Source organism: Nannospalax galili, unplaced genomic scaffold, assembly GCF_000622305.1.
Source record: "Nannospalax galili isolate Female #2095 unplaced genomic scaffold, S.galili_v1.0 scaffold1573, whole genome shotgun sequence".
NCBI classification, from domain to species: Eukaryota; Metazoa; Chordata; class Mammalia; order Rodentia; family Spalacidae; genus Nannospalax; species Nannospalax galili.
Window position 1 is genome coordinate 215,641 of NW_008333122.1, and position 24,569 is coordinate 240,209.

Genomic DNA, 24,569 nt, shown 5'->3' on the forward strand with positions numbered 1-24,569 from the left:
ACAGGCACCGTGGGCAGTTAGGTGCAGGAGAAAGGGGCATGGGCACTGGGTGGCCCCCTGCAGCTGTGCCTCAACAGGCCACAGACTGACGCTTTCTCCTGTGACTTCACCAATCACGTATTGATGAGGTTTGAGCTGTTTCCAGTACTGTCCTGTTATAGTGTCACAGTGAATGACTCCGTGTTTGTCCTTCAGAGTATTGGAGCCTTTCTTCTCCACTCAGGGTGAGGAACCCTCAGGCCTGTGTCAGGTGGAACCCAGCCCAAGCTTCAGCCCTACCGGCTGCAGTGCATCTCAATGTGAGGGATCTGCAGGGAAGGGAGGGAGGGAGCCTCAACTGAGCAGCCCTAGGGGATCAGGGTGATCTGGCTGAGGCTATCTAGGAGCTGGAAAAACGGGAAGACCTTCCCGGTAAAAGAGGCACGGAAGGTGTAGATGTGCTTGTTTGTGGTGGCGTCATAGAAGACAACCCTCCTGCAGTCATGGTCCACATAGACTCCCATTTTCCTTACAGAGACCTGGAGAGTCTCTGGAGTCCCGCTGTCTGTGAGAGGCCAGCATCTGGAGGGACAGACCCGGAGAGCCCAGAATCCATTCAGAGGCTTCACCTGCAGAGAGCCTTTTCTGGGCACCAGCTCGGAGGCCAAGCCCACCACGCAGCCCCTTGGAAATTTCCACAGAGATGCTGTCCTTTGGAGCTGAACCTCCCAGATCCTGTGGCCTGAGGAGATGCCAGGAGAACCCAGCACACAGAACAAGGGGTAGAAACGCTGTGGGTCCATGTTCCTATCAGGATCTTCTCGATGCACTGTCCTGTCATCCAGCCTCACTGACTTGAGATCCCCAGACAAGATGAGGTCTGGGTGGGCTGAGGACACATCCAGGATCACAGGGGCTGTGCCAAGATAAAGAAGAGGTACACGGTCAGCCTCGGCCAAGTCCTCCAGTCCCCTGCTTTTGAGCTTTCCTGGACGCAGCTGGAGGGAGACTTTTCTCTTCCAAGTCACAGCCCAAGTCCTCAGGGAAGTCCTGTCCCCTGTCCCAGCCTTAAAATTCAGCCTTTGGTTTTCTGAGCCCAGGTCTCCATAAGGCCGAGCTGGCCTCAAATCTGCCATTTAGCCAAGGATGACTGAATTATGTCCTCCTGCACCTCCCAAGTGCCAGAATTATAGGTGTGGCCTACACACTTCCTCCCTTTCCAGTAAAATTAATCCCCAGTTTCACCTCCCGCTGTTCTGTGGGTGCAGCTGAGAGCGCCCCCTGGTGGTGGTGGTTTGGCACTGGGCGATGTCTTCCTCAGCCACTGCCCCTGATCTTCTTCTCATGTCATAGACAAGGGCTGGGACTAAGGGAGGTCAAGGCTAATTTTCTAACGTGGAGTCCCTCTAACCCAAGAACGATGGGGAAGCATGGAATACAAAAGAGGAATATTCAGAACCTGCTGCCCCGCCCCCAGTGGGTTTGAGTGACAGTTTATCCAGGCTAGGGGAATCCCCCTCAGTCCCCCTCAGAGGCTTGAGCAGAGCTGCCCCCGTCTCTGCTGAAGTCTAGGATGGGCTCATTCTGTCTCCTCACTGTGTCTCATTTCCATCTTGGCTGCAGTTCTAATGCTCCCTTGCTGCGTGAGGGGTTTGGAGAGACGGCGGAAGGACTGGGGGAAGGGAGAGTGCTCGGGTCCATGGGGGTTGGAGAGGGGCTTAATCCACAAGTCTTATTTCTGGCTTCAGGCATGGATGAATTTTGGCTCTGAAAATAGTTGTTTCAAAGGGAGGGAGGGGGGTCAGTGTGGAAACCTCCAGGGAGACAGTTAGGGACCGCCCTATTCCACCTGGGGGTGTGGGCAGACACCAGGGCCCAAGCAATAAGAAGAAGCCCCTGGCACTGAATGGAAGCAACAACCTGCACCAGGCATGGTGGTGATTCCTGCGGTTCCATCAGGGAGGAGGATGAAATAGGACCATTACCATGTTCAAGGCCAGCCTGGCCTATCTGAGACCCTGTCTCCAAACACCAAAATAGGGACTGGAAAGATTCTCAGCGGTTAAGAGCAATGGCTGCTCTTGCCAACGACCCGGGTTTGGTCTCAGCACCCAACATGGCAGCTAACAACTGTCCATAACGTTCCAGGGAATCTGATGTCATCTTTGGACCTCTATGGGCACCAACAAGGGTGCACTTACATACATACATGCAGAACACTCACATACATAAAATAAAAATAATAAAAATATTTTAAAAGCAGAAAATAGAGGCAATGTTGAGATGACTCAGCAGGTAAAGGTTCTTGCTGCCAAGTCTGAGAGCCTGAATTAGATCCTGGGACCCACATCCTGTGGAAGGACAGAGAGGACTCTGTAAATTGTCCTCTGACTTAGTACATAACTGTAATAAATTTTTAAAAAATAAAATACTACAAATAGGTAAATAAACAAATACATTCCTCATCTCCCTGGTTAGCATCCTGGGGCTGTTCCCAACTCCTACCAGTTACAAACCTACTCACCCAATGTCACCCTTATGTCATCAGGACACCTTGCAGGATCATGGTGGTCTCTATCGCCAAGGACTTTCCCAAAACATGTTTTGCTTTCCTGCAGGAGGGACGCTGAAGGGGCTGCTGTCCCCACAAAGAGGTCCCCATCACCATTGGAGAGAAAAAGAAAAGAGAGGCCAGTGTTCAAAAGGACCAGTCAGCAGGAATCCCCAAAGCAGCCCTGGCCTGCTGAGCTGGAGGGGCAGAGGGAACAGATATGGGGTGTACTGCAAGCTAAACATCTACTGTTGGGGCTTGACACTTCCTGGGGGAGAAGTACTTTGGGAAGCAGAGAAGGTGGATGAGATGCCTGTCTCTGCCCATGTCTAGCATCTCTGGCACCCAAAGTCTGGAAAAGTTCACAGCCCCTCCTCCCAGTTCCTCTGGACCTTGATCTCTGACTCTTCCCTCTGCTCTGACCTTGTCCCTAGCCATCTCAGGTGGGAACTGACAGTAACCTTTCTGTTGTGGTCAGGAGGGGGTCCTGCATGTTAGAGAGCTCTTCCTGAGGTCTGGTCTGACCATCCCTTGCCCTGTCAGTGCTGGGGATGGACAGAGCATGGTTACCTGCAGACCCCAGGTCCCTTTTCATCTTTCCAGGAAGACCAGTGTGTGGAGCAGGACTCCTAGCTGAGGTGGGTGACTCAGCTTTCTTTTTCTCAAACAGGGACCCTAGGAGTTGGAGAAAGAAAACATAGTTGGGCCTCGATAACCAGAACCTGTAAATTCAAAGCAAATGCCTGGCCACCATCAGTAACATCAGCCAGTGACTCCATGTGGGGACCACCCACCACCCCTGGGGAAGTACAGGAACCTTTTGAGTTTTCTGTGTGACAGATGGAGGTGGCTCCCTGCTGGACCACAGCAGAAGGGCTTGGGAAGTTAAACCCCCACAAGGTGTGAGTTTGGGAACTCATAAACCCTCCTCTCAACCTCCAGGAGCTCCTCCTGCACAGGAATGATGCTAATGGAGGAAGCCCTGGACCTGTCCACGCTTGCGTAGTGCAGTGTGCAGTTTCCTGCTAGGGGATAAATTTCCTTGTGTTCAGATGTGTTTGTTACATGATTGTTTTTTGACCCAGGGTCTCACTTTGTAACCTTAGATTGCCTAGAACCTGCTGAGGGGACCAGGTTGGCTTCAAACGAATAGCACATCTCTTGCCTCTGCCCTCTGCCTCCTGAGTAGGCAGGAGCACCAGGCCTGGGAGGATAAACTAGTGCAGAATCTCTCTATGGTTCCCACAGACTGGGAGGGACCCCCTTTCCACCGGAGTTCAGGGGCCTCACTTTAAACTGATGACAGTTATGGGGTTCTAATACCGGATATGGGTGCTCAGCACATTGGAGACCCTTAGCCAATGGCATTTCTCGTGACCACCAGGGGGCAGCACCACAGCTGCCCTGGCAGGAGAGGAGGCATTCTAAAGACTGACACTGTGTCCCTCCCTATGACATCACACTGTTGAAACAATGGGCCTCAAAGAATGACAATCCCCAGGAACCACACTGAGGGGGGGAGAGGCTGGACCCTGGTGCAGCCAGACGAAGAACTTGCCTCTCTGGGAGAGATCTCACAGGTTCTGACAGGTTATCAGAGCAGTGGAGGACAGAGAGCTGAGACAGTGATGGGTCAGCTGGGCTTAGTTATGAAAACCACTTGCCCTTTATTTAAAACTGAACCTTACGTCAGACTTCAAAACAGGGACTAGGAGGTCACAGGGCTCTTTATTTCTTCCTCTTCCCAATGTGGCCACATTGAAAAAAAATCTCCATTCAATACTTTTCACTATTACCTCTCTCTAATTGGTGTACTGTGGATGGGCAGCTCAGCCTGGCTTGGTGGGGCTACCAGAGCCCAGGTTTTACCCTAAGGACTCTGGATACAGAATCATCTCTGATGACATCATCACAGCTGTTATGACAGGCATCTCCAGTCCTCAGCTATGCTGAGCTAGCCAGGCCCAGTAAGTCTGCTTAGACTAGACCGAGCTGCCTCCACCTGGGCCTTGTGAAATGAAGTGAATTAGTCAATTTGTATTTATTTGGAACATTTTCTGATTGGAGGGTTGCCACCATTTGTGAAATACATGAGTCTAAAGCAATAAATCTGAACTGGAGAGAAGACTCAGGAGTTGAGGGTGCATACTGCTCCTGGAAGGTTTCGTTGCCAGCACCCACATCAGGGGACTCACAGCTGCCTGTAACTCCAGCTCCAGGAGACTGTGCTGCCCTGTTCTGGTCTCCGAGGGCACTGTATGCACCTGCACAGACACCCTCAGAAACACACATACACATAATTTAAAATAATCTGGGATTGGAGAGATGGCTCAACAGTTAAGCCCACTGGCTGCTCATGCCCAGGACTGGGGTTCAGATCTCAGCAACCTCAGGGAAGCTAACAACTGTCTATAATTCTAGTTCTACAGGATCTGATGCCCTCTTCTGGCCTCTGAAGGCACTGCATGTACAGGGTACACTTACATATATGCAGAGAAAACATTCATACACATAAAATAAAAATAAATAAATTGGGACTGGCAAGATGGTTCAGTGGTTAAGAACACTTGTTGTTCTTGCAGAAGACCCAGGTTCAAATCCCAGCACCCACATGGCTAAGAACTGTCCATAACTCCAGTTCCAGGGGATCCGATGGTCTCTCCTGTCTTCCTTGGGCATTGCACGACACAGGTGCACTTATCTACATGCAGGCAATATATGCATACGCATAAAAGAAAAATAATAAATAAATATTTTTAAATGAGTCAATTTACAAAACCACTTGTAACTCTAGTTCCAGGGGATCTGGTGCTGTCTTCTGACTTCTGTGGGCATTGTACAGCACAGGTGAACTTACATACATGTAGGTAACACAGTCATATACATAAAAAATGTATAAAACTTAACAAAAAATTAAATGAAAATAAAATAATCTTTAGGAAATAATAAAACCTCATCAAATAGCCCATTCCTCACCCACTGGGCCTCCCCTCCCCATAGGGGCACAATCTCCCTCTGCACGTCTCACTGCCCCCAAACAGCAGGAAGCAGCCCAGGGACTCACAGCTCTCCTTGTCCTCTTCCTTCAAGCTGCCCAGGAATCTGCTCTTGTCTTCCTTCCCATCAGCCTGGAGCCTGTCTATGGGAGAGAGGGAAGGAAATGCAGAGTCCTCAGAGGTTAAACAAGGATAACTCAGGTTCTAGCACCACACAGTGAGGCACTGATTTCAGAGTCTGGGGAGGTGGGGGCTGGAACTCCTCGTGTATCCTCAGTGTCCAAACATGCAGAGCTGCCCTGGGCTGCCCTCAGTGGCTCTCCGGTGAAGCTCCACCCAGAAATGCAGTGGGAGCCACAGACATGAACGTCTATTAAATTTTCAGTGGTCATTTTACAAGAGTAAAAGACAAGTAGGGCACGGTGGCACTCAGGAAGCTGAGGGGAAGGATGATGACAAGTTTTGGCGCAGATAATACTACATAGTGAGTTCAAGGAAAGCCTGGGCTACAAACACCCAGACCATGTTTTAAAAAGAAAAGAGAAAGAAAACGTTAATTTTAATGATGTATTTTTAAAAATACTTCTATTTCATCATGTAAAATAAAAACTTAATGGAAGCCGGGCACAGTGCAGTGCTGGGTCCCTGTAGTCCAAGCTACTAGCAGGCTGATATTTGAAGGTCATTTGAACTCACCAGTAAGAGACCACACTGGGTTCCATGATCTGATTGTCTCACAAATAAATTATTGCTATATTTTTTCAAAGATTTATTATTTCCAATTATGTATATTTGTATGTGTCACTGTGGATATCTGAAGGTGTTGGCAGAGGCCAGAGGTTATTGAGACCACAGGTGTTGTGAGCTGCCCACCAGGAGTGTTGGGAACTGAAATCTGGTCCTCTGCAAGAGCAATGCCCACTCTTAACTGCCGAACCATCTCTCCAGCCCCTAGCTTTTGCTTTTATTGCTGTATTTTACATTTTATCCTCATTCTAAGTCTTGTGGAGCCAGTGCACATTCCTCAAGTACAATAGCTGTGAATGCTACATTATGGTGCCCACTGGCTGGTGTGGTTATCAGCTACCAAAACTCACTCACAACCTGACAAAGCAAAAATGTTTATATATAAGGTGCTCTCTGGGGTTGGGGATGTGCTCAGTTGGTAGATGTTTGCCTTGCAATCACAAAGCCCCGAGTTCCATCCCCAGAACCACATAAAACCCATAAAACCCTGTTACAACATACACGGAGAGATGATTTGAGGTGCTCAGTGGACAGCCTGGCGTTGGAGGGGTTCAGGGGTCACCGTTGGCACCTGGGCCTTAAGACAGTGCTGTTGGTTGATAGAATTCCCAGGGAGTAAACAGTCCTTCCTTACCTTTGAACTCCTTCAGGATTTCCATGATGGAAACGTGTCTTGATTTGCCTTTGCTTATGTTTTTTGCCAGGTCCCGAGGAGCTGAGGTTGGGTTGATGAACTGAAGTTTCTCACGCCTGTGAAGACATCGTGAACTGGGTAGTAGTTCAGGGGATGCAGGGAGGGAGGGCTAGTGATGCAGGTGTGTGGATTCAAGGCAGAGAGAGAACAGTGTGGGGCTAGAGAGGTGGGTGCTATGAGACCAGGACTAGGGGTGGAGGGTGAGTGAGGGGGCAGGAGGAGATGTGGAGATGAGGACGGGAGGAGGCAGAGCAGGGAATGGGGAGGGGGCAGGGAGATGGAGTAGGAAACAGGATCCACCCAGGGGTTCTAGAGGGGCACACAGGGGGTGCCAGGAGGGAGGAGACTATGCTGAAGAGCTGGGGATGTGGACTACACCCACTCCACACCTACTGCCCTGTTGCTACTGTGCTCAGCTTACCTTCCCCACCTGCAGCCTAAAGATTTCGCAGCCAAGATAGAGTGTGGGGAGGATGGAGTGTCTGCATGTGTGCTGAACCTGGGTGTGAGTGAAGCAGAAAGCATGGAGCCCTGGGACGCCCATCATATCTGCTCATGGTGACTTTGATGTCCTGGAAGAGAAAGAGAACACAGCCTCAGAGCTGCCTGAGCCACAGGCACCAAGATGGGGTTCAGACCCTGCTGAGTGGGTGAGAAAACCCCAGTTTCTCTTTCTCCATCTATCCTCTCACCCTCGAGAGCTGTTACAAAAGCACATTTGCCACTAGATAAGACAGTGGTTATAGTCAAGAGGAACTGTGTGAGGAGAGAGGAGTCATTCTGAAGATGAGCTTTGCCTCTGAGACACAGCCAGAGAGCTCTACTGGCAGATCAGGGGGAGGGCAGGGTGGTTTTCATGACACATCTTTAAAGAAAGAGACATGGACTGGCAAAGTGGTTCATTGGGTAAATGGGTCAAAGACACCTCCCGGCAAACCTGAGGATAAATTTGATTCCTAGGACTCTCATGGTCGATGGAAAGAACAGATTCTTTCAAGTTGCCCTCTAAGTTCTGCAGAAGAGCCATGGCTGGTATACACACACACACACACACACACACACACACACACACACACACACAGACTCATCCTCACACATACAAGCACACTCATTGATGAACGTAAAATAAATAAAAATCTGAAAGAAAAGGATTAAATGGATGGCTCAGGAGTTCAGAGCACCGGCTGCTGATCCAGAGGACCTGGGTTCAGTTCCTAGCATCAATGTGGTGGCTAACAGCCGCCCTTAACTCCATTTCAAAGAATCAAACACACAGGTGCACTTACAGGCAGGAAACACACATACAGATAAAAAAATAAAAATAAATAAAATTTAAATATGAAAGAAAAAAGAAATGAATGAATGAAAGGAGAGAGAAAGAGAGAGAGAGAGAGAGAGAGAGAGAGAGAGAGAGAGAGAGAGAGAGAGAGAGAGAAGCCCAGTGACACTCTTGTAATCCTAGCACCTGGGGCGTGGAGGCAGAAGCTTCAGGAGCTCCAGGCCAGTCTGAAATACAATGAAGGTTTGAGGCCAGCCTTGGCTACACGAAACCCTGTCTCAAAAACAAAAACAAACAGAACAGAAAACAAAGAAACTCTGGAGAATAGACAGAGTACAGGGGGGAGGACATGAGCCAGGCCGTGTCAGCTGCACCTTCGCTGTTCAATCCAGGGGAAACTGGACAGCCCCATGCAGGAGCAAACACTTCAAACGTGGTGGTATGATGAAGGGACACAGTGGTCTGGGCCCTCCTCCCACATCAACAGCAGTTAAGAAAATGCCTCACAGACATGGCCACAGGTCAACCTGATCTGGGAAATTCTTTGGTTGAGGTTCTCTCTTCCCAGGTTCCTCTAGCTTGTGTCAAGTTGACAGAAACTGACCAACACAGTGGTGCATGTCTTTAATCCCTGCAGTCTAGAGGTAGAGGCAGGCAGATCTCTGTGAGTTCAAGGCCAGCCTGGTCTATAAGGCAAGTTTAAAACATGAGGATCAGAAGTCAGGGTTGGAGCTGGACAAACAGCTCAGTGATTAGGAGTTTCATGTTCATCAATGAAGACCAGAGTTTTCCCAGCACCCAGTTCACAAGCTAGGCATGGTCATGAATATGTCTCAACCCACCGCTGTGGGGTGTGGGGACAGCAAGATGGCTGGGGCTTGCTGGCTACCTGCGTGGCCTTCAAAATGCCAGATCCAGGTTCAGGGAGGGACCCTGGTTCAAAGAGCAAAGCAGAACGTGATAGAGGGGGCATCTGAGAGCTTCCTCTGGCTGTAGGCAAGCACCACTCAGACAGGGGCACATACACCATACGCACATCAAACACACATCCACACAAATGTATATCATACATATGCTTATACACCACACACATCAAACACACATACACAAATGTAAAATACATGTGCACATATACCTTATACACTTATGCATATAACACAAACATATAGCATATACATGTAACACACAGACAAACACATAATACACTCATACATACACTCATATACACACACACACATTCCTTCATACACTAGAATTAGAAAAGCACTTTTTTTTTTTAGCAGTTTAAAAAAAAACATAAAAACAAAGATAAGTTGAAAGTTGTCCTCAGCTACATAACAAGATCCAGGTCAGCCTTGGCTACAAGAAATCCTGTCTTAGTGAGCAAAATAAAACAATGAAATTCTAAATTGTATGTGTGTCTCTTTTCTTATTATTTATTTATTTATTTATTTATTTATTTATTTATCTATTTGGGACTTTTGAGACTGGGATCTCCCTGTGTAGTCCAGGCTGGCCGTGATCTCCAGCTGACCTCTGGCAATCCTCCTACTTTCTGAATGTTGGGTCATAGGTGCTGAGTGCTAGGTCACCATGCCAAGCTTTGTTTGAGACAGGGTCTCCATCTTTGCCCATGCCGGCCTCTAGGAGCGTAAACTAGCAGCAATCCTCCTGCCTCTGTACCCTTGATTACAGCACACACCACCATGAGCGGCTTTAGCTGGACGCTAGAGGTCAGATCCAGGCAATCAATCTCAGGCCTCTGCCAGGTCGCCCACACTCTGTCCTGACACTGGTGGGTAGTACCTGTCTGCTCCCAAGGGACTCACCTGCAGCAGCTGTCTGAGGGGCATTTGCTGCTTGGCCTGCAGGGACTCAGTGAGCTTCCGGAGGAACTTCAGCTGTGCCTGTGCCCCAGTGAGAAATCTTTTCATCTGCTTGGCTCCCTCCTGCTACAGCCAGCCCAGCCTGGCCAGGAGGAAGCTCTCCTCCTCCAGGCTCTGTCTCAGGCACTTGAATTCTTCCAGGATCCTTAGTCTCTCTAGATGCACCTGGGTCTGGGGACAAGGAGAAGGACCCAAAGATGAAACCCAGACTTCTACGACCTTCCAGAACATTCCCTTCTTAAGTGTGCTCAGAGCTTATCCTGAACAGCAGTGCAGGCAGTGGGCTCGGGGAACAGGGAAGGACAGCCTCCTTCAGAGACTTCCTGTGTTCTCGGGTGCAGGATGGATGGTGTATCATTACCTTCAAGGACCCGTGTGTGTGTGTACATGTATGTATATGCGTAGGTATATGTATGTGTATACACATGTGTGTATTAGTATATATGTGTATATGTTTAGCTGTTATGTATGTGAATATGTGTGCACTGGTTTGTATTTTTGCATGCGTATATGTATGTGTGCATGTATATGTGCATGTCTGTGTATGTTTCTGTATATAAGTATGTATATGAGTGTATAGTTTGTGTAGATTTGTAGGCTTTTGTGTATGTGTGTAAATCTGCATTTGTATGTGCATGTCTGTGTGTATGTATATGTATGTAGGTATGTATATTTCTGTGTATCTCTATAGGAGTGCACTATTTCAGATTCTAAAGTGTGTGTTTTCCTTACACCGCCTGTGCTGTGGGAGGGGCAGAACTGCACCCCACTCTGCTGCTCACCCACAGGCAGGTCAGTGCGTCCCAGGAGCACAGGACACACCAACATGCTGCTCCTCCTGTCGGGCCTGCATTCTGGCCCCTGTGTCAGCAGGATTTGGTCCTGGCTCAGTGTAACAGGGGACTCTGGGAGCTTAAACAGAGGTGACTCTGCTTCAGGGGCAGGAGATGGAGTGATTCTTACCCTGAAGACTCGGATCATGCTTTCTCCCCAAGATGTCTCTTCTAGTATTTTCTTCTCCTTCTGCCCCAAGATGTCCACCTGAGACTGAATCTTCCCCTGTGGGGAGATGGGGCAGAGGGCAGGATCCCCCCCTCAGGGGATGCAGGGATGATCTGTCTGGGTTGTCATATTATTATCAATATCCCCTCTTGTTCTCATGCTGGAGACCAGAGGTGATAGTAATGAAGAAATCTGGAAGTTTCCTGAGCTAAGACAAGAGCGTTGTGATAATGACTGTGACCCTCAGGACGGTGCTTTGGTGTTAATGCACACTTGCTCTCATCTGTCCAATCCAAATATTTGGGAGACAGTTTTTGGCTGCCCCAGGGATAGGCAAGGCAAGGCTCAGCCTGGAGATGCAGCTCAGTGGCCCAGCACCGGCTGCCCAGATGTCCCAGGCTCTGCTGTTCATCCTTAGCACCATGGCAGTGACTGGCTGGGACACTTAAAATGGCAGGGACATTCTCTCCTGCCCTGATGGCTGACTGGCATTTCCCAGAGCCCAGCTGCTGGAGCCCCTGGGCCTGGGTACAAACTGCCCACTCAGGAGCAGGAAGTGGGGCATGGGTGCCAACCCAGTGGAGCAGACAGCAGGTCCCATGACCCCAGGGAGCTCTTCTCTGTTGGGAGGGCAGAGGAGGGTCCAGGGCCTACATGGTAGTCCCGAGCAGCCTCTTCTATCAGGCTGACATTGTGACATCTGTGGTTCTTGGAATCTCGACACACCAAACAGAGAAGCTCCCCGTCCTCCTCACAGAAGTAATGGAGCTTCTCCCTGTGCCTCGGACACCTCAGCTCTGCCTCTTCCGCTTCCATAACTTGGATTTTCTCGATGAGACTGGCCAGCAGCTTGTTGGGCCTGAACGTGCTCCTGTTCACGGAAGCCTTGCAGAGGGGACACGGGAGGCTGTCGGCAGCGCCCTGCACCTGACTGATACATGTCAAGCAGAAATTGTGTCCACAGTCGATGATGACAGGCTCCTGCAAGATGTCTATGCAGATGGGGCAGGTCACCTCCTCCCGCAGCTCGCTGGCCATGCTGAGCAATGGAGCTGCTCTGAACAAAAGCTTCGCGGTCTGTGGGGGACACTGGTGCTGAGAAAGAAGGAAACAGGAAGCAGAGATCACAGGTTCTGTCAGTCAGAGGGCCAGGGAAGGAAATGACAAGGGGTGGGGGAGCAAATGAATAACAGGAAAGAATAAAAAGTCAATTGTAGGGAGCAGAGAAAAACACAGTCCTGCGGGACCTCTGGAGAACAGGCTATGAGCACACGTGATTATGAGGGCAGGAAGGTTCCGGAAACTTGAACTAACCAAACATAACTTTCATGGCAGTTGTGAAACCGAAAGCACCTGCATGTAGGGTGGAGCATTGACTGGAACTCCAGGGCGGGTCTTGGCGCTGGTGGATTCAACACAGAATACAGCTGCACAGACGCTGGTGTGGAGGCAGATCAAGGCACCCAGTGCCCTGGACCTCAGTCTTGGTAAGGAAAGAGCATTCTAGCACAGGCCACACGTTCTGTTATGCTCAGCTAGTTTCCTTCTTAGCAAACCAGTTCTCTGCTAACAAGCACGTCAGGAATCCTGGAGGAAGCGTCCCCATTGCTGTACTGAGCTGTGGTCTTTGCTTTCGTGTCAGCCAGGGCAATAAACACACAGTGGGACTCTTGTGAGAAAGACCTGGGTGGGCACCGGAAGTCTACAGGAAGCAGTTTTATCCAGGCTGCAGCCTGGTCCAGCAGGCTCAAGCCTCAATATCTAGACCCCAATTAAGGGGAGTCAACACATTTTATAGGATTACATATCTATAAGCGTTATACATATTCAAAAGCATTACAGTAAGTTTCCTTTTCTTTACTTGTGGTCATTTGTTAGAAAAGGGCTTGGAAGGTTCCCAAGATTTCAACAATCCTCAAAACAACTTCAATGTCTCTCTAAAAACAAGGACAGGAAGTTGCTGCTAAGTGGCTTTTTCTTAGCACAGCTTGGCCTAGAGGTGTAAGGTCCCCACACTCGGGTAGATTTCAAAGTGTTATCATAACAACCCTTTTCTTTTTTTATATTTTATTTATTATTTTGATTTTATGTATGTGCATGTTGCCTGCATGTATGTAAGTGCACCCGTGTTGTGCAATGGCCATAGAGGTCAGAAGAGGGTGTCGGATGCCCTGGAACTGGAGTTAGGAACAGTTATTAACTGCCATGTGGGTGCTGGGATTCGAACCCAGGTCTTCTGCAAGAACATTCAGTGTTCTTAACCACTGAGCCATCTCTCCAGCCCCATAACAACCCTTTTCTAAAACCACAGTTCTAGTTCTTCCCTCCAGTATGGTAGGAGGTGGTTTCCACAGCTAGCTAACTGTATCAGTGTTCTAACCACAAACTTGTCAACTGCCCTTTGTTGGCAGAGAGACAGAGAGAAAACAAGGATTAAAATCCATATTTTCCTTAAATATTCCAACAGGCTCTACATCAGCACAAGACCTCAGGGCCTCTGTTTCCTCTGCAGACAGCCTCCTGGTACCCGCTTGAGATTCTAATGAGATGTGCTTTTCCTTCATGCTGTCCCAGACTCTCTGAGCCTCTGTGGCACGGTAGTAGCACAACCAAACCAAAAATTATAGTCTCCCCTAGACTGCAAACATGTCTGCAGGAGGAATTTCCTTTTGTGGTCTTAGGGCACTAAGCACCTGTGCTGGGAATCACGTGGGCTGTAAAGCCATCATGCTGCAGGAATGCGGAGTGGGGAGACCTATGAAGACTGTGAAGGGATCAACTCGGGTCTGAAGTTCTTTGGGAGGAAGCCCCACTGGAGTCTGCCAGCCTGAGTAAATTTGCGAATGAATAAACTTTAGATAAGTGTCCAGAGCCAGACTTTTCAGCAGAACTGTGTTGATTCAGCAAGGTGGCAACTACCCTTCCATGGGAATGAAAAGATGCGGGGGAGGGGGCTGTTTGTAGGTTATATAGAGTTAGGAAATAGATATTGTGTCCCAAGGGGCCTGGTTCCTACGAGGGGTGGGGCCTATTGCAGAAAATTGACTGCAGAGAGTTACCATCAGAGGGAGGGGCTTTGGGGGGAATCTTGGACAGAAGTGGGACTGCGCATGCAGGAAAATATTGGCCTGGGTGTCTCGCCCACGTAGACTTGAGAGGGGGCATTTACCGACCTGGAGTGAGACTGTGGGCCCATGAGGAAGCTAATGGAGACTGTGTGTGGGGTGCGGAAGTGATCTGGAATAGTGGGCCGCTGAGCCGCAGAGTGGAAAGGGGAACCCGATGTCCACCCTTTGTGAAGTGCTGGGTGTTCGCTTCTGTAAGTTCCTCTATTTCCCCTACTCAGGATATAAACTATGAAAAATTCAGATAAAGATGTGTTAAGTAGTTTGTCTAACAGGGCCAGGAGCAAGGGACCCTGTGGGTTTTGGGAAGCAGTGCCATTCCTGCCGTAGCGGTGGTGGTGGCAGTGGTGGCCAGTCAGCTGGGTGCAGATTCCCAAATCCAGGAGGAGCTGGCAGGAACCTAGAACAGAGGGCAATGAAACCCCACACGCTTAATAGGATTAGCGATAGTCACATGGGTTATACAACAGATTATAAAACCTGTGACTAAAAAGGAACCAGCCACATAGAAACGTGGGCCACAGCTGTGCTGTGAATGTGGGGAAACAGCCCAATTTTGGATATATGAAGATTTTTTAAAGGGTATAAAACAACTAGAAAAACTATTACAGACCATGGACACAAGCAGAGAACCCAGAGAGGGGATGTGGCCACTTTGCATAATAAAAGATGTGCCCAAAGCAGGGAAAGTTGAAAAGACTAAGGAGGTACTGGCAGACCCAGTTGCAGAGCTTGAGAGAGAATAAAAATAGGACATTTTAACTTGTGAAAAGTCCAAGGACTGAGAGGAAAAGACAGATAATAGTAAAAAAGGAGATGACCTAAAAATAAAAGTAGCTAAACTTGCCCCTCAGACTCAACCTTTGATACAAAAGGAAAAACAGCTAACAGTGCTGTAGCTAGGAAATACTCCACAGTGGAGCTGTTAGAACTAGGAAAAACTTACAAGCAATCAAAGAGCCCCTCACCACATGGCTCGTGAGGGTATGGGACATGGGAGCAAATAACATCAGTCTAAGTCCTTCAGAAGTTTCATGGCTGAGTTATATAACCACCCATCCATCCTTGCAATTCTAGGCTGTTCAACCTAGGCCAGTGCAAGGGTGAGCAGTCCTTAAGGGATGGCTGGTGGAAGGCATTAAAGATACATGGTCATCACCAAGGGGAACTCCCACAATTAACAGAGGCTGGAGGGCTATAAAGGAGGGACAGACATTACTGAGAGAACTAGGTATGAAAAAATCAATATATGATGCCCAGTTCACTGGGCCAGATAAGACTGTTTACCAGAGATATGAAGGAAAGCTTAATTCAACTGAGACCTCAAGAATAGTATGGGGCTTTAATGGTTTTGCTAAGCCCTTCAGTAGTATAGGATCTTTGTAAAGTGAGAGAGGATTTAGCAGATCTAAGTGACCCTGACTCACATGTAAAATGTGTCTGTAGAATAACAGAACTCACTACAAGAGATATAAAAAAGACCAGACAGAAGAAATGGTCCATTTGGGTTACTCAAAGACAAATGTGGCAAGACTTATGTCCAGCCCAAATTCCCAAAGAAAATATTGATAGAAAACCAAATTCGGTACTAAGGAGTTTCTGGAAGGCTTTAAAACCAGAAGAATAGTTTACAAAAGGCATTTAAAGGATAAAATCTGTTCCAGGGGTAGTTAAGAACCCCCAAAGATTAAATGAGGTGCAGTTCTCTTCTGATAAAGGCTATACTAGAGGTGGAGGCAGTTTTTCCCACCAAGTCCTTCCCCAGCAGCCAGGTATGGTTAATGGAGAGATGACCAATATGGCTACAGTCACGAGGCAGACCCAGGCCCTGCCTGACTCAGGGAACAAACAGGTGCAGCAGGGACAGAAGACACCCCCTGTCTCCTTAGCCCAGTGCAGGGTCAGGCGACTGGAGCCAACACCTGTAAGTGTATCAAGAATAAAAGAATACAAAAAGACTCCATGTAAAATCCCCCAAGTGTGAAATGACTCCAAAGGGATAACTAAAGATAGTGAAGAACTAACCAAATTAATGCCTCTTACCCATGCTATGGTACCTAACAAGGATCTATGGAGAAAACAGTTAATAAGAATGGATAAAACCTTTTCATGCTGTGTTAGACCTTGTCTGATTGACTTAATATATGATGTTAACCTTCGAGTGTTTTACAGATGTGAATCCCATTTGAAAGACACCTGAAGAAGAAAAGGCCAGCTATAGCTGTGAGATTCTTGGGAGTTTTATGGTCAGGTAAGATAAAAACAGAGGCTCCCAAACTGTACAACTGTTAAGAAAATCTACAGTGCCAGGGGTGGGTTGCCCCCCTATGAGCTGTTGGTCATAGAGAGATCCTAGAGGTCCTCAAATTCACCAAGGCTATTGCCACTAATGTCGGTTCTACACTAGAAAGGTCAGTAAGGCCACATTGCTGAAGACACTGCATGATGTGAGCACGGGAGGAAAAGAAGAGATGGAGCTGAGACTAAGCCCAAAACTCCACGCCACTGGATGGATAACGTTCATAGTACCAGAAGGCACTATGCAGATGGTTGGGGAAGAAAAGATCCCCTATGATTCTACTCAACAATGGACCCCACATGCTGCAAACTATGGACATGCCAAGCAATGCCTACAAGTGCAATAATGGCTTGACGAACACACATACAACTGACAAATTTCTAATTTGAAAAGGACCACTCCTAGAGGTGGAATGCACATCTGGTGCTATAGACCAGGCCAACCCCCTGTGTTGAGAAAGGCTACAGGCCCCAGCAGGGAAGCCATTACAAGTATACTGCTTAATGAATATGGTACACCTACTGGGATCTCCTCTAGGCATTTGTATTTACATCCATGTTTGTTTAGATGTGTCTACTTCCTTCCATTTGTCTTTAGAGTAGAAGAAACACCACTGAGATAGGTCAGTGGCCACATCTTGAAGATGAATGATGGGGAGGCCCTAGAGATCAATACCTCACTAGGATACAAGAGAGATCACCCTACATCTGTCACCCCCTCCGAGGCTCAGGGACCTTAGAGGAAGATTGGCAGAGAGATTGTAAGAGCAGAGGAAAGGGGTGGAGTCTACCCCAAGGAGCCTGGCTCCTCCCAGGGGTGGGTCTTGCTGTGGAGAATTGACTGCGGAGAGTTAGCCGAGGAGGGAGCAGCTTTTGGTGGCACCTTGGACAGAAGCAACGCAGCAGTGTGCAGGAAAAGAATGGCCCCAGTTTCTCACCTGCGTGGAGGCAAGAGGGGGCATTTACCAACCTGGGGTGAGACCACAGGCCCACGAGGCATGGAGGAAAGCTAATGGAGACTGTGGGTGGGGTGTGGAAGTGATCTGGAATGGCAGGCTGCTGAGCCACAGAGTGGAACAGGGCGCCAGGTGCCCACCTTTTGTGAAGTGCTGGGTGTTTGCCTTTGTAAGTTCCTCTATTTCCCCCTACCCAGGATATAAACTATGAAAAATTCAAATAAAGATGTGTTAAGTGGTTTTTCTAATAGGGCCAGGATCCCAAGACCCTAAGAGAACTCAGGTAACAAATAAATACATGGCCCCTTCTTCCCTGGAGCTGCTTGCTTGAGCAAAACAATGAAGTTTCAGCTCAGATGTGGCTCTTTGACAACGGTGCAGCAAGGACAGCAGAGAGACATCCTGGCAGGATGTGTGGGTTGACCGGCTTTTTCCAGCTGTGGTACTTCATCATCCCAGCCCCTGAAAACATGCAAAACGGAATGGGGGCATGCTTTTCCTTTAACTGGGAATGGGTTGTCAGCAGGCCTGCAGCAGGAACATAGCCTTGATTTGGTCTCAGGTAGTGGCGTGAGCAGTCATGGGACCTCTTTAGTCAGGAGATTCTGGAAGACTCTTTGGAGACAACAGTTAATTAAGCATAGTACAAGGAGGGGATGGGAAGATGGGCTTTCCAGTCTAGTCCTCATTCAGGTGTTGATAGGCCTTAGGTTGGACACGTTTGCTTGCGGTTCCAGGGGAATTTTCAGTTTTTAGCAGGAAAGTAACTAGTCATTTTCTTTTGAAGTTTTTACACTAAAGCTTTTTGGCCAGTTTTTACCTCTTATATTTAAGATTCTCCCCTCTGAAGAGGTAACCCTAACTGCCATTAGAGAATTTGGGTGCTAATCATTCTGGCTTATTCCATGCTGAATAGAGGTATACAGTGTGGCAACTGGGGTACCCCCTCAGTGGGTCTATCAAAAGTCCCCAAAAGTGTACCGCTGTTAGCTATAGAGAGAAAAGGATGTCCTTGACAGGTGCCTGGGAGGACATGTGAAGGAGAAGTAAAGGCAAGAGTACTTAGGTACAAGTTCTGTGCAGGGGACTAGGGGAGTCAGAACATGGTGAATTTTAATTGACTAAATCAAAGTGGATTAGAGTTTCTTGTTGAGGGCTTCTAAGAGTCTCCATTTACTGGTTTTTTCTTCTTTTTCTTTTGGCTGTCATGGCTGGACTCAGGATCTGCCTTTCAGGGACTTTGATAGCTGTTGGAGTGGCTAGAGTCACAGTGAGCGTTCCCTTCCAAATGGCTTCTAGACAGGGAAAGAGAGGACATTTAGTCATAATTTAGTGTTTAGATAAGAATGATATCAGGCTTGACTTTTTTGGCTGTAGGTGGGTATGCCGAAGTAGGCCAAGGTCTGAAGTCTTATATCTGCATAGTATTTCTTATCATAGAGAAAATCTAGTGGAGAATTTCCTAAATAATATTTCATATGTTCTTTTAAGCCTAATGCCCAGTAAGTACAATTTCTCAGACTCTAAAGGAAATATACTGATTATTTTTATTTTTTGGTTATACTTTTCTTTTGGGTGTTTAAGACCATACAGTTGACCCAAATTAACCAAATTGTTTTGTTTTTCTCACAGTCAGGTGAGGCCCTGATCCTCAGGGTACTTGGGCTCTTGGGGGGCCCCTGAGTCCTTTGATTTTCCTTTTACCTGTTTTATCTATGTGACAATAAGCCAGAAGGCCCTGCTTGACGATGGCTTCACTCAGAAGCACGGAGGAAACTTTCCTCTGTACTACCCCTCTTTGTAAAGTGGACACTGGTGGCAATTTTTTTTTTTTTTTTCAGACAGCGTCTCATAGAGCTCAGGTTAGCTTTTGTCTTACTTTTCTGTTGCTGTGAAACAACACTGTGACCAAGGGAACTTACACAAGGAAGAGTTCATTTGACCTTAAGGTTCCAGGGAAATCAGAGTCCCTTATGGTGGGGAGGCATGGTGGTGGGAGGTGGCTGGTACAGGAGCAGAGGCTAAGCTCTCACATCTTCAAGCAGAAATAGGAAGCAGAGCGGGACTAGGGACCTGGCAAGCCTTAAGATCTCTCTAAGCCTGACCCCAGTGACGCCCTTTCTACAGCAAGGACACACCACCTGTCCATGATCTCCCAAAACAGCGCCACCAACTGGGGACAAAGTGTTGAAATACTTGGAACCTATGTGGGACATCCTCATTCAAACCACCACAGCCTTGAACTCTCTATGCAGCAAATGATGACCTTGAACTCCTTGCTTCCTGACCCACCCCCAATGTGCTGGGACTGCAGACATGGGCTTCCCTGTCTGGCTGTGTGCCTGGCAATTTTGTGGATTCAGCTCCCCGTGGAGCTGAATCGCTCTTCCTGCACCTTCACCTTGTCCTGGTGGAGCACCAGCAGCACTTCCTTCATTCCGAAGAGTGAGCTCATCATTGGTGTCACCCTAAGTATGGAGACTGCTGGGAGCCAAGCACTAGAAATGTCACTCCTCCCAGGCGCTCTGTTTGCTTCAAGGTCGAGCTACAGCAGATAAACATTTGTGTGAATTTGTATAGCTCAGACTCGTCCTCAGCTGCCAGGACCACAGGCAGAATTCATACCAGTTTTTATTGAATGGTAACAAATTCACCAGTTTCAGCTATTTCTACAACAGCAATTAGCCATGAAATCTGCCTAACTGGGGAGTTTGCCCAAAGCAAACTTTATTCCAGTCTTTTCAAATGTGTTCATTTTCTTATTTTTATTTTGTGTGTATGAATGTTTTGGCTGCATGTATGTAAGTGTACCACATGCATACAATGCTGGCAGAGGCCAGAAGAGGGTGTCAGATCTCCTGGAGCTGGAGTTACGGATGGCTAGTATCCATCCTGTGGTGCCAGGAAGAAACCCAGGTCATCTGCAAGAGCCGCCAGTGCTCTTAACCACTGGGTTTTATATCAATATGCATATTATGGGTTACAGAAGGACCACAAGTTAGAGAGGCTGCAGCAGAATTCACAAAGTTTCAGAGCTAAGAAAGAGCCAGACCTCTGCCAGGAGGAAACAGCTGCTGGATTTGCTGCCGGGGCTCCTGGAGTCGGGACTGAGGATGAAGATGCAGAATTGAGCTAGTAGGTAGAAGAGTGAACCAGAACTGAGCAGGACACAGGCCTGGAGCAGGAAATGGCAGATCAGGTCCAGGTCCATGCGAGGCATCAGGGGGATGGGCAGTCAGTGGAGTCGGCGGCATCAACTGTAAGATCCCAAGGTACATAGAGGAATCCCCAGTCCTTGTGCACACACTGGGTATCAGATGCTAGGTTGGTGTGGGGCCATGCAACGGCAGTGCTGGGTGCCCATCAGCTTTAAGAGTCCAAGCAAGGGCATTACCCCCTTTCCTGGATCTGCTGTTCTTATCTGTCCCTAGATAATTTCTTGTGCCTGGCTTCCCTGGCATGCTTTTAATACACCCATGGGCCCCACACTTTGGATTCTCCTCAATAAGCATACAGGGTGGTCCCCTTTCTATTTCTAGGAATAAGTTGTTTGCCAGTCTGTACTGGATGGGTGATGTCACAGATGGCGCAGTTTTGGGGTGACCCAGGGCCGTTGTCTTTCTCCCTCAAAAGTCTTTTTGAGACAGATCTGCCTGTAGCCCAAGCTGGTCTGGGATTCGCTCTGTAGACCAAGCTGGCCTTGAACAGAGATCTGCCTGCCTCTGCCTCTCGAGTGCTGGGATTAAAGGCGTGCGCCACCACCTGGTGCCTGTGCTGCTCTCCGTCACGTCTTCCCTTACTCTCTGAATACCTGGAATCGGGCAGATCTGGAGTTCCTGAGCCTAGTTGGTGTGTGCTGGTACAGGCCTTGTCCTCCAGGCTGTCTGAGCTGGGATGGGGCTAGGCTGACCAAGCAAATCAACCACTAACAGTATGTATGTGCTAAACCGTTGATCACATGTATGTATAGACTCTTTGTACAATGTAGAATGCAGATGTGGCTTTATAAATCATTAAATATTTATTCTGCACACACACACACACACACACAGAGAGAGAGAGAGAGAGAGAGAGAGAGAGAGAGACCCATAAGACCCCACTGTCACCAGTGCTGACATGACTCAGAAATGAGGATTTGAAACTTTTTCTTTATCCCAGTAAAGATAAATTCAAAGAACTGACTTTTAAGTTGTCTTTTTTTTTTTTTGGTTTGGTTTTTTGAGACAGAGGTTTCATCTGGCTGCCCAGGTTGACCTTGAACTTGTGGACTTAGTTAATCCTTCTCTCTCAGCCTATTTTGTTAGCTAGAACCACAGCCTGACAGCGCAGACCTAGACAAAGTTAAAGTATTTTCTCTTTGCTGTGTAACCTGCCAACTACCCAGACAGATTCATTTGTCTCACCGTCTGCCCATGAGACAGTCTCTCATTTTGTCTAATGTAATTATGTTTTAAAATGATACGCAATGTTCACAGGATAATAAAATCTAATAATAGAAAAGGATTCCATGTCCAGGAAGGACAAGCATCCCTCCCTGCGGCCTGTCTTCCCTCTGCCTAGAGGTGACTGCCCCACTGCCCCGTAGGGTTGGTGCATCCTCCTTCCGCAGGGTCGTGCAGTGCTGGAGAGGGAAGCAGCTCAGTGGGTAGAGGCCTGTCTAGTACACATGAAGCTCTGGGTGCAATCCCCAGTACTGCACAGCTGGGCTTGGTGACACACATCTGTAACCCCAGCACTCCAGGTGTGGGCTACAGATACACAGTGAGTTCAAGGGTAGCTAGGGAGACAGGAGACAGAGGGGAGAGTGGGAGGGGCAGGGCTAGAAATAGAAGCAAACAAACCTTCCCTGAATGCTATTGTTCTTACTGGACTGTGCACACAGCCTGGTGCTTTTCAGATCTCAGGAAAGGATGAGGGTCAGACCTGCCCAGGCCAGGTCCAGAGCAACAGGCACTGTGGGTAGTTAGGTGCAGGAGAAAGGGGTCCTGGGCGCTGGGCGGCCCCCTGAAGCTATGCCTCAAGAGGCCACAGACTGACCTTTCTCCTGTGACTTCTTCACCAATCACCTATTGATGAGGTTTGAGCTGTTTCCAATATTGTCATGTTATAAAGTGCCACAGTGAATAACTCCATGTTTAGCCTTTGGAGAACTGGAGCCTTTCTTCTCTACCCAGTATTCAGGGAAAGGCGAGACCTCAGGCCTGTGTCAGGTGGAACTCAGGCCAAGCTTCAGCCCTACCGGCTGCAGTGCATCTCAATGTGAGAGACCTGCAGGGAAGGGAGGGAGGGAGGGAGCTTTGAGGGAACAGCCCTAGGGGATCAGGGTGATCTGGCTGAGGGTGTCTAGGAGCTGGAAAAAGGGGACCTACCCAGTGAAAGAGGCACAGGAGGTGTAGATGTGCTTGTTCGTGGTGGTGTCATAGAAGACAACCTCCCCGCAGTCACAACCCACACAGACACCCCCTTTGTCCACACGGACCTGGAGAGTCTCCTGAGTTCCACTGCCTGTGAGAGGCCAGCATTTGGACAGACAGCAATGGAGAGCCCAGAATCCACTCAGAGGCTTCTCTTGCAGAGGGCCTTGTCTGGGCACCAGTTCCGGCCACGGCCACCATGCCGCACTTTCTAAAAAAAAAAAAAAAAAAAAAAAAAGGGACTTCCTTTGAAGCTTAACCTCCCAGTTCCCGCAGCCTGAGGAGATACCAGGGGTGCCAGCCCTGAGAACTAAAGGCAGAAGCGCTGTGGGTCCGCGTTCCCGTTGGGATGGTTCTCCCGCACTGTCCTTTCATCCTGCCTCACTGTCTTTAGCTCCTGAGAAAGGATGAGGTCCAGGTGGGCTGAGGACACATCCCAGGGTCACAGGGGCTGTGCAAAGGTAAGGAAGATTGACAGGGTCAGTGTCGACGAACTCCTCCAGACACAGCCCAAGTCCCTAGCAACATCCTGTCCCCTGTCCCAGCCTTAAAGTTTGGTTTTCTGCGACCAGGTCTCCATTAGGCCACGCTGGCCTAAAATTTGCTGTTTAGCCAAAGATGAATCATGTCGTCCTGCACCTCCCACAACCTTTCTTCTTGCCCCCTTAGAATTTACCTCCTTAGAATTTACCTCCTTACCCTCTTAGACTTCACCTGCTGTGTGATGGCCGGGAGGGCCCATTGGTGGGGCGGGGCGTGTCCATGGGAGATGTCTTCTCATCCATTTCCCCCACCCCTGTTCTCCGGTCATAAACAAGGGTTGGGGTCAAGCCTGGGCCTAATTTCTAATGTGGAGTCCCTCAAACACAAGAAAGACGGGGAGGCGTGGAAGACACAGAGAGGAACATTCAGAACCTGCAGCCCCGCCCCCAGTGGGTTTGAGTGACAGTTTATCCAGGCTAGGGGAATCCCCCTCAGTCCCCCTCAGAGGCTTGAGCAGAGCTGCTCCCGTCTCTGCTGAAGTCTAGGATGGGCTCATTCTGTCTCCTCACTGTGTCTCATTTCCATCTTGGCTGCAGTTCTAATGCTCCCTTGCTGCGTGAGGGGTTTGGAGAAACGGCGGAAGGAGTTGGGGAAGGGAGAGTGCTCGGGTTCATGGGGGTGGGCTAGGGGCATGACCCGCACCAGTCTTACTCATCTCAGACTCCAGGCCTGGAAGACAGTGAAGGTAATTTGGCCTAAAACCAACTCGCTAACAGAAATATTTGGCCTGAATTTGGAACTTTCGATTCTGCCATTTTCCAGGACTCAGATAAGTACTACAGGGATAATAACGAATGGTCTGAGGTCCCTAACTCACTCCCCAACTCTCTCTGTTCTCCCTCTGGATACCAACTACTTCTATAAGCTCTTTCCTGGACTGTAACTGCCTTCTCTCTCTGTTCTACATGCACCTAGGCCTCTCAGCCCCTCCCAGGAGCCCTCTCTGACCTGGTTAGCAGGCACCCAGCAGGCACCCCTAGGTAGCTTAAGGTGGACAGGCAGAGGGTCACAGCCCTGCATGGGACGCGCCTCAGCAGGGCACCACCATCCTGCTGCCAGCCCCACCCAGCCTCCCGTTCCCCTCTGCTGAGGCAGCAAG

General features: G+C 48.7%; 1 pseudogene; it reads right to left on the minus strand.

The window, feature by feature from the left end:
* Window positions 1-264: 264 nt before the first annotated feature.
* On the minus strand, window positions 265-12,172 carry LOC103729795 (annotated as a pseudogene).
* Between the last annotated feature and the right edge of the window lie 12,397 nt (window positions 12,173-24,569).